At 45.3% G+C, this 8,369-nt stretch overlaps 1 protein-coding gene and 1 long non-coding RNA gene across 2 annotated transcripts in view; one reads left to right on the top strand and one right to left on the bottom strand.

The window, feature by feature from the left end:
• Pacsin3 (protein kinase C and casein kinase substrate in neurons 3) overlaps positions 1–149 on the bottom strand; it is an 8,635-nt gene extending 8,486 nt beyond the window's left edge. Inside the window, exon 1 of the mRNA XM_031370998.1 lies at positions 89–149. The gene's annotated coding sequence lies outside the window, so the exon portion shown is untranslated. The remainder of the gene's footprint in view (positions 1–88) is intronic.
• A 480-nt stretch (positions 150–629) lies between these two features.
• LOC116090470 lies at positions 630–2,519 on the top strand. Its single transcript, XR_004118688.1, has 2 exons — positions 630–972; positions 2,180–2,519. It is a non-coding gene; the product is annotated as an uncharacterized LOC116090470 (long non-coding RNA).
• The last annotated feature ends 5,850 nt before the right edge of the window (positions 2,520–8,369 follow it).

The raw sequence follows: 8,369 nt of genomic DNA, 5'->3' as shown, positions 1-8,369 counted from the left end.
AAAAAAAAAAAAAACAAGAACTTCCCCTCTCCGTGTTCACGGTTTCAGATTTTGCATCTCAACTCATCTTTAAATCTCTTGGTCTCACCTCCTAATCCAGTGTAGACTTTTCCCGAATCGTCACGATGCCACCCCACCCTAAATAGATCCCTTCTTCACTGCCCCACCCCCAGCCTCTCGGGATTTCAGAGCTTGTGGGTCTGTTATTTATATCCACTGGAGCGGTCCAAGAATGTTCTGAGGCTGACCTAATCGCCACCTGCTCGGCTTCCCCGCCCCTCCTGCTCTCTCCTAAGCCGGGTGACCCAGCAGCGGCTCCCCGGACCCGAGAGACAGGAGGGAACGCTGGCCAGCGGGGTCCCAGGCCTCTGGTGCTCAAGGGTCCTGGAGTCACAGTTCGCTCCGGGTTGGAGAGCCCAAGGGACCGCCCCCTAGGGGACTGTGCGCGCCCTGGGAAGCAACCCGCCTAGCTGCTCTCTTTCCAGCACGCACATTTCCAACTCAGCCCCCCTCCACGCCCTTAGAAGTGTGAGTACGTGCGCGCGCGGATTTTTAAAAGACAACTTTAAAAATAGCAAAATCGTGTTGTTTCTAAATCTGAAAGGAATCACTGACGTGTTCTTTGCTCAGCAGAATCCACTCAAAAAAATGGGAAGAGGGGCTGCTTTGGATAACAGTAATTTAGGAGTGACACCAGCTGCTGGAAGCTGACTTAGGAGCGTGAAACTATCTCCTTTAGTTGCCGGTGTTGTCACAAAGACGAGCGTCACCCGTGGCCTGAGGATTCTGGCCGCGCGCGTGTAGCAAATCTCGAATAGGAGATTTGAAACCTGAGGATGTGGTTTCTGAAACCAATTTCAACACCCATTCTCTCAAGGCTTGGGCAAATCTTTTCTCTTTATCTGTTTCTGCCTCTATAAAACCTGACAGGTAACCAACCCAGCTGACTTACCACTGGGCTCTGCGCCCCAGGTAATTAATGACTGTTAAACAACTGCAAATGAGAGGGGCTTGGGAAGTGTCTAATCACAGCCAGGGTGCTTTGCATTATTTGGAATCAGTTAACATCGCACCTAGTGCCTTGGGGCGTTTAGGCACCTAGACAGAAAGTGTGAAAATACAAGAATGAAATTAATTACAGAAGCAGCCTATTAAAACCTCATTAAAAATAAAGTTGGCAGCCAGGCTCTGGGATGTGGGGAAGTCAGGATATGGAGGCTCAGGAAACAAGGCTGTTCATCAGACCACAGGGAGAAGAGGATGTGCAGTGGAAAACATCTGGTTTCCCTTGGGTTCAAATCTGGAATCGGAAAGCAGAAATGTTGCAGCTGATCTTAATTGTCCCTAAGGTACTGGGAGGGGGCAGAGGACAGAACATTTTGAACTGTAGGTGAAAGGAAACAGACACGTGCTTAGAATCCCAGTTCCCAGCTCTCACTCCCCCAGGGGCTCAGACTTCTGTGCCCTATGAACAGACCCCTTAATTATACCGAACTTCAACAGTGTCATCCCTCAATCTGATCAGTTCAAGATGAGATGCCCAGGCCCAGAGGGCCAAAGACAGAAACTCAGCAAGAAGCCACTTGGCTCAGAGTACCAGGTGGCAGGGTGATCTACAGCCAACTTTCTGGACGCTCAGCCTCACCTTGAATTTCTGGAATGTCCCAACCACTGAGCCTTCATTTGTTTGTTTATTCACCGGAGGAAACATTTGGGGTTTTGCTTTATGCTAAACCCTATACCAGGGTTTGGGAATATATAGAGAAATAAGGCTGAGCCCTATGTATTCAACAATGATAAGATGTGGAGGGACAGTCCTACAAGTAAACTGAGGCAGGAAGGACTACCTTCTACAAAAGCATGATACTTGGTTGGGCTTGATGAATAGGAGTTAGTCATGGAGAGAGGTATTCTAGGTGGGAACAATGGGGTGTGCCAAGCCCCAGTGGTATTGGTCTATGATTCAGTAATCCAGCAGCAATTCTACTACTTGGTATCTACCATAGACAAATGTGTACAAATACAGACAGAAGTGCCAGGGTGTTTGTATATAACACTATTCAAAATCCAAGAATATGAGGTACAAATGCTCATCATTGCTGAAGAGATAAAGCTGTAGATTATTCTACAATTCCAGAACAGAGGAAACATAGTTTTTAATTAAACATTTTATTTGCAGTGCTGAAGTTCAAACTCAGAACCCTGCCTCTGCTATGCAAATGCTCTCTCTGCTCCTAAAATCCACCTCAGCCTGAGATACACACAGATCCTCATATCAAGGTCTCCAGGGTACTGTTAAGTGGAAAGAAAAGTACAGAACACTGTTTCGAGAGGAAATACATCAGACTGGTTTGGGAAGCTACCTCTGGGAAAGGAGTCTCAAGTTGACATGTTGGAGGGGTCACCATGAGACGCTGAGGTGTGGCTCAGTAGTTGGTAGAAAGCTTCCTCAGCACACAAAGACTTGTTAATTCCAAGCACTGAAAAGAAATTAATGTACTTATGTGTAAATTCTGCAATTCTGTTTTTTGTTTGTTTGTTTGTTTGTTTTGGTTTTTGGTTTTTCGAGACAGGGTTTCTCTGTGTAGCCTTGGCTGTCCTGGAACTCACTGTGTAGATCAGGCTGGCCTCGAACTCAGAAATCCGCCTGCCTCTGCCTCCCAAGTGCTGGAATGAAAGGCGTGCGCCACCACCGCCCGGCTGCAATTCTGTTAATTTGTTTTATAAGGCAGGATCTCAGCTCAGGGTGCCTTTGAAAGCTGGTGAGACAGTAGATACTGGCCTCCATTTCCCAGACGCTGGGAGGGTTACAGCAGTGTGCCATCAGGCCCAGCCAAACGCTGTGATTAAAAAGAAAACTGGTGAAGGATAGTCTGTAGGGTTTGGGTCTAAAACACGGATGTCCCATAGAATTTTTCTTTTTCAATATTTTTTTTTTCTGTGTATCCTTGGCTGTCCTAGAACTAGCTCTGTAGACCAGGGCAGCCTTGGACCCACAAAGATTTACCTGCCTCTGCCTTCCAAGCACAGGGATTAAAGGACTATGCCACCACTATTTGGCAAATTTTGTGTGACAGTAGAAAGGTCCTACAGCTGTGCCACCAGCAATGGGTAGCCATGTGGTTTCTGAGCATATGGATCATAGCTAGTGTGTCCAAAGAATTGAATTTTTTTTCTCTTCTTTAGATAGTGGGTAGGTCACCTTATGTTACCAAGGCTATTCTCAAATTCCCCGGCTCAAACAATTTTCCTGCCTCAGCTGTTTTCCCCTGCAGCTAGATGGAACCCAGACCTTACACATACTAAACACACACTCTACCAGTGAGCTGTGTCCCTGCCCAGATTTACCCTTCCAAACTCTGGAAGGAGTTCGCTATGGACGATAAAGCACAGCACACAGAGGACTCCATGGAGGGCAAGGTTCCTCTGAAGGCTGCCTTGTTTCTCAAGTTTCTCTCAGCCTGTAGATATTACCCCAGCATTCCTGAAAGGGAGCTGAGTAATGTACCTGACTATGCCTTTAAGATCCCAGGCAACTCCGGGTGGAAAAACTGGTCAGAGCTATGAGAGCGCGAGGGGTTTCCTCATTAGAGAAGGCTGATTCACAGGAAGAACAGCAGAGGAAGGGCACCAGAAAGGACATGCAAAGCAGGTTACAGAGCACAAAGGGTTTTCCAAGTGCAGGAATTTGCTCAGGGCAGAACCTTTGGTTTATATGACAGACAAGCAGGAGGTGGCCACGAGCTACCATAGCGTCTTCAGCTTCCAGCTTGTGTATGTCAGGGAGGCTTCGGCTGAGAAGGTCTGACGTGGTGGCTGAACAGCGATATTCGATGGCTCTTTCACTGTGTGTATTTTCTGGGAACACCCACAGTGTGCCAGACACCCTCTGGGTGTTCAGCCTTCAACTTGAAGAGAGCAGACAAAATCTTTAACTTCCCAAACATCTCCAGTAGAATCAAATAATACATGATTACGGGTTGGGGTAAACATTTTAAATGGGTGAGGGGAAGAGAGTGCAGGGGCTGGGAGTGAAACTCAGTAGTGGTAGAAGGTGTGCTTAGCACAGGCAATGTCTAGGGCTGGGGGCGGGGCTGTTGTGTGTTAATAATAGATGGAGCATAATTTCCATTAGGAAAGTGTGAGAAAAGACTCTGGAAGCACAATCCTCTCTTCCCCACCAAGACCCAAATACCAATAACAGCCAGGTGAAGGGAAGATGCATCCAAGAGCATTCCAAGAGAAGAACTGGTAACTGATGAGGACACGGATCCTGAAATGGGACCTTGACCTTCGGGAAGGAATGTAGCATAGTAGGGCACGGTGACCGAGCGTGGGGAAGGCCACAACACCCATACACTGCCAGGCTTCGTGAGTTTCTTCCTAGGGTAGGAGGCTTGGGAGCAGCATAGGGGAAGAGCTAGCTAGCTGACTGGTCTCAGATGCTGGACAAGGAAAGGACTAAGGAATCAGCAGTGGCTCAGTATGGTTTACAGGCCAAAGGATGCTTTTAACATTTTTCAAGGATGCCTGAAAAATAAAAAATAAAATAAAAAAAGATTCCGCATGAAATTAAAATTTTAGTGTTCAAAAATAAAGTGAGCTTTGGCCACTTACACACTAAGTGTCTCTTGCCATTTTCTCACTCCATTGGCCAAGGTGGAGCAGAGATTGTGTGGTCTTCAGGGCCTAAAATATTAACTACTTGGTTCTTTTCACAATAAAACTAAGTGACCAGAGGATTCGAGAGAGAGTAGAAGTAGGAAGGCCAAACAAGAGGTTGCAACAGACACCAGGATGAGATGACAGTGGCCTCCTCCATCTTGGTGATAGTGGAGCTGAGATGTGGATGAACTGAAGAAGCAATTTAAGGAAAGAGCTTCCAGACTTGCTAATGACATGTAGGAGGCTGAGGCAGGGGGCTGGCTCATCTTGAGTTGGAGACCAGCCTGGGATATAGTGAGACCCTGTCACAAAACAAAAACAAACAAGCGAAAAAAACCAACTAACCAACCAAACAAAAAACAAGCAAGCAAAGCTAGCAATGGTGGCTGTGGTGACTCGTACCTGCACTACCAAAATTTGTGAGGCAGAAACAGGAAGCCTTTCCATACAAGTTTGAGGCTAGGCTCTTCTACATAGCAACAAGACACTATCTGATTGGGGAAAGAGCCAAAAGAGAGAGGGAAAGAGGCAGAGAGAGGTGAGAGGAAGAGAAGAAAAAGAGAAAGAAGAATTGAGGATGGACTGAAGTGATAAGATACATTTCAAAATGACCCAGAACTTGTGATCCTGAAGTAGGACCCTAGTAACACTTGGGGACCTATGATAAGGTTTGTGGCTTAGCTTTTAGGGTTAAGTTCTGTATCCTTGACCACACAGTGAATTTGAGGCCACCATGGGCTACAATGAAACCCTGTATCAAAAATATAACCACAGTGGGCTGTTAAGCTAAGAAGATGTCTAGTGGTTGAAAGCTCTTACAGTTCTTACAAAGGACCCAAGTTCGGTTTCCAGCAACTCTGTTGGGCAGCTCTTGTATAACTTCAGCTCCAGGGGATCTGATGCCCTCCTCTGGCCTCTGAGCTCACTTTACACACACGTGCATACCCACATGTGGAATTTAACTATAATAAAATAAATCTGAAAAATAATAATAATGGGAGTGTATGTTGGAATTCCATGCATGGACCACTGCTCCCAGCTTTCACTGTCTCATTTTAAAATCCTTGACTGCATCTGCAAAGACACTTTTTCCAAATGAGTTAGAACTCACAGGCTCTGGGGAATAGAATGTACACACATATCTTCCCAGAAATGAATTAGTTAAACCACTGTTCAAGGCTCTCTAGAAAGCCGAGACTATTAACCTTGGAAAGCTCATCAAATTCCTCTTGAGCTTTAAAGATAGGCAGCTCTCACAAGTTTTCTTCATGAAATTTCCTAAGTGTGTCTCTTTGCATAATGGATCAGAAGCCCTCACGCTGCCAACTCAGAGGTGGCTTGGTCGTCTAGACTGCCTGTAATCATAATGAAACGCTTCAGATCTGAGTCCATAGGAAATAGGCATAGTTATGAATGAAGGGGAGAGAAGGGGCAATAACCTGTCTGAGCCAGACGGGTGATACATGCGTGCAATCCCAGGGTGTGAGGGTAAAGCTGGGAGCATCAAGAAGTCAACGTTAGGCTTGGCTAAGTAGCAAGTTCAAAGTCCACCTGGGCCACATCAGACCCTTCTTCAAAACTGAAACTAAGTAGGGGTAGAGAGATGGCTCAGTAGTTAAAAGTACCTCTTGACCTTCCAGGGGACCCAGATTTAATTCTCAGCACCCATGTAGCAGCTAACAACCATCTCTAACTCCAGTTCCAGGGAATCCCATGCCCTTTTCTGCCTCCCTTGGACACTGCATGCATATAATGCCCGGACACATGAAAGCAAACCATGTGTATACATAAAATAAAAATAAAATAAAATAAATCTGAATAGTGTCTGTGAACCCACTTAGAAGTTGACATTTCAGGAGGACATATGGGGATTTGTATAAACACCACTTGTTTCAGCTTCTTCCTTCCTTCCTTTCTTTCTTTCTCTTTTTCTTTCGTTCTTGAGACAGGGCTTCTCTGTGTAGCCCTGGCTATCCTGGAATTCTCTCTGTAGACCAGGCTGGCTTGGAACTTAGAGATCCTCCTGACATTGCCTCCCAACTGCTAGGATTCCTCCACCCAGACCTTAAATTCTTTCTTGAAAAGATTTTTTTTTTTTTTAGGGCTGGAGAGATGGCTCAGTGGTTAAGAGCACTGACTGTTCTTCCAGAGGTCCTGAGTTAAATTCCCAGCAACCACATGGTGGCTCACAACCATGTGTAATGGGATCTGATGCCCTCTTCTGGAGTGTCTGAAAACAGCTACAGTGTACTCACATAAAAAAATAAATAAATCTTTTTGTTGTTGTTGTTGTTTTGTTTTTGTTTTTTTCGAGACAGGCTTTCTCTGTGTAGCCCTGGCTGTCCTGGAACTCACTCTGTAGATCAGGCTGGCCTCGAACTCAGAAGTCTGTATGTCTCTGCCTCCCAAGTGCTGGGATTAAAGGCATGCAACACCACTGCCTGGCTTTTTTTTTTTTTTAAATAAATCTTAGAAATATATATATGTTCTTCTTAGACTCATGTAGACTTTATATTATTTTATCACAAAAGCTAGAAAATTGCTGGGTGCTGGTGGCGGCGCATGCCTTTAATCTCAGCACTTGGGAGGCAGAGGCAGGTGGATTTCTGAGTTCGAGGCCAGCCTGGTCTACAGAGTGAGTTCCAGGACAGCCAGGGCTACACAGAGAGACCCAGTCTTGAAAAAAAAAGTTAGAAAATCTAAATTAAAAAAATTACTTTTCTATCTATAATCCCAGTATTTTGAAAAGGCTGATGCAGGAGGATAATGAGTTTGAGACAGTAAGATGTGGGGAAGGGAAAAAAAGAGGAGGAGGAAGATCAAAAAAAAAGAAAGGGAAGGGAAACTAAGTCCACTGGGCAGATGGCTCAGCTGGTAAGAGTACTCTCTGCATGAGCTCAAGGCCCTATGGGGCCCTGAGTCCAGATCTCCAGCATTCTCATGTTAGAAACTGCATATGGCCAAACATGCTTCTGTCAAGCCCAGTAGTGCTGGGAGCCAGACAGGTGGGTCCTGAGAGCACACTGGCAGCAGCCTAGCAGAAACAGTAAGTTTCTGGCTCTTTGAGACCCAGTCTCCAGTGAATAAGGCAGAGAACACGGGGGAAACACTTGAAGTCCTGCTCTGGCCTCTACGCTTGGGAAATGAAGGCAGGAGATTCAGGAGCTCCAGGAATCTTTGGCTGCACAGTGAATTTGTGGCTAGCCTGGGCTCTATGAGGCCATGTCTCTACAAAAGAAAATATATATGTTTATATATTAAAGATGTATGTCAACATGACCAGCCCTGAAACCATGGATTGTTTCAATCTTGAAAGAAACAGCTACACAACACATTACTGAATACTATATATATACTTTATATATGTATGAAATGTTGGGCTGGGTAAGTACCTCAGTGGTACAGCCTGTGCTTAGCATGCATAAAGTGCTAGGCCCAGTCCCCTACACTAAAACAAAATTACATGTACACAATTTGGGGTAGCTTTGAAAATGTTAGACCACTATGTAAAAACCAAAGCAAAAGAGTAAATGAACACTTTCAGTGCTTACTGTGGGGACTGAAGCACTGTTCACAAACTAACTTAATATCCTGTCATGAAATAGCATGGTAAGCATGCCAGGGATCTCCAGGCTGCCAGATTTGCATAGCAATAACCTCAGGGCTAAAATTATGTATGTGAAGTACTTTGCAAACTGTAAAGT

This window comes from Mastomys coucha, unplaced genomic scaffold (assembly GCF_008632895.1).
Source record: "Mastomys coucha isolate ucsf_1 unplaced genomic scaffold, UCSF_Mcou_1 pScaffold15, whole genome shotgun sequence".
Taxonomy (NCBI): domain Eukaryota; kingdom Metazoa; phylum Chordata; class Mammalia; order Rodentia; family Muridae; genus Mastomys; species Mastomys coucha.
This window is presented reverse-complemented; position numbering and strand designations above follow the sequence as displayed.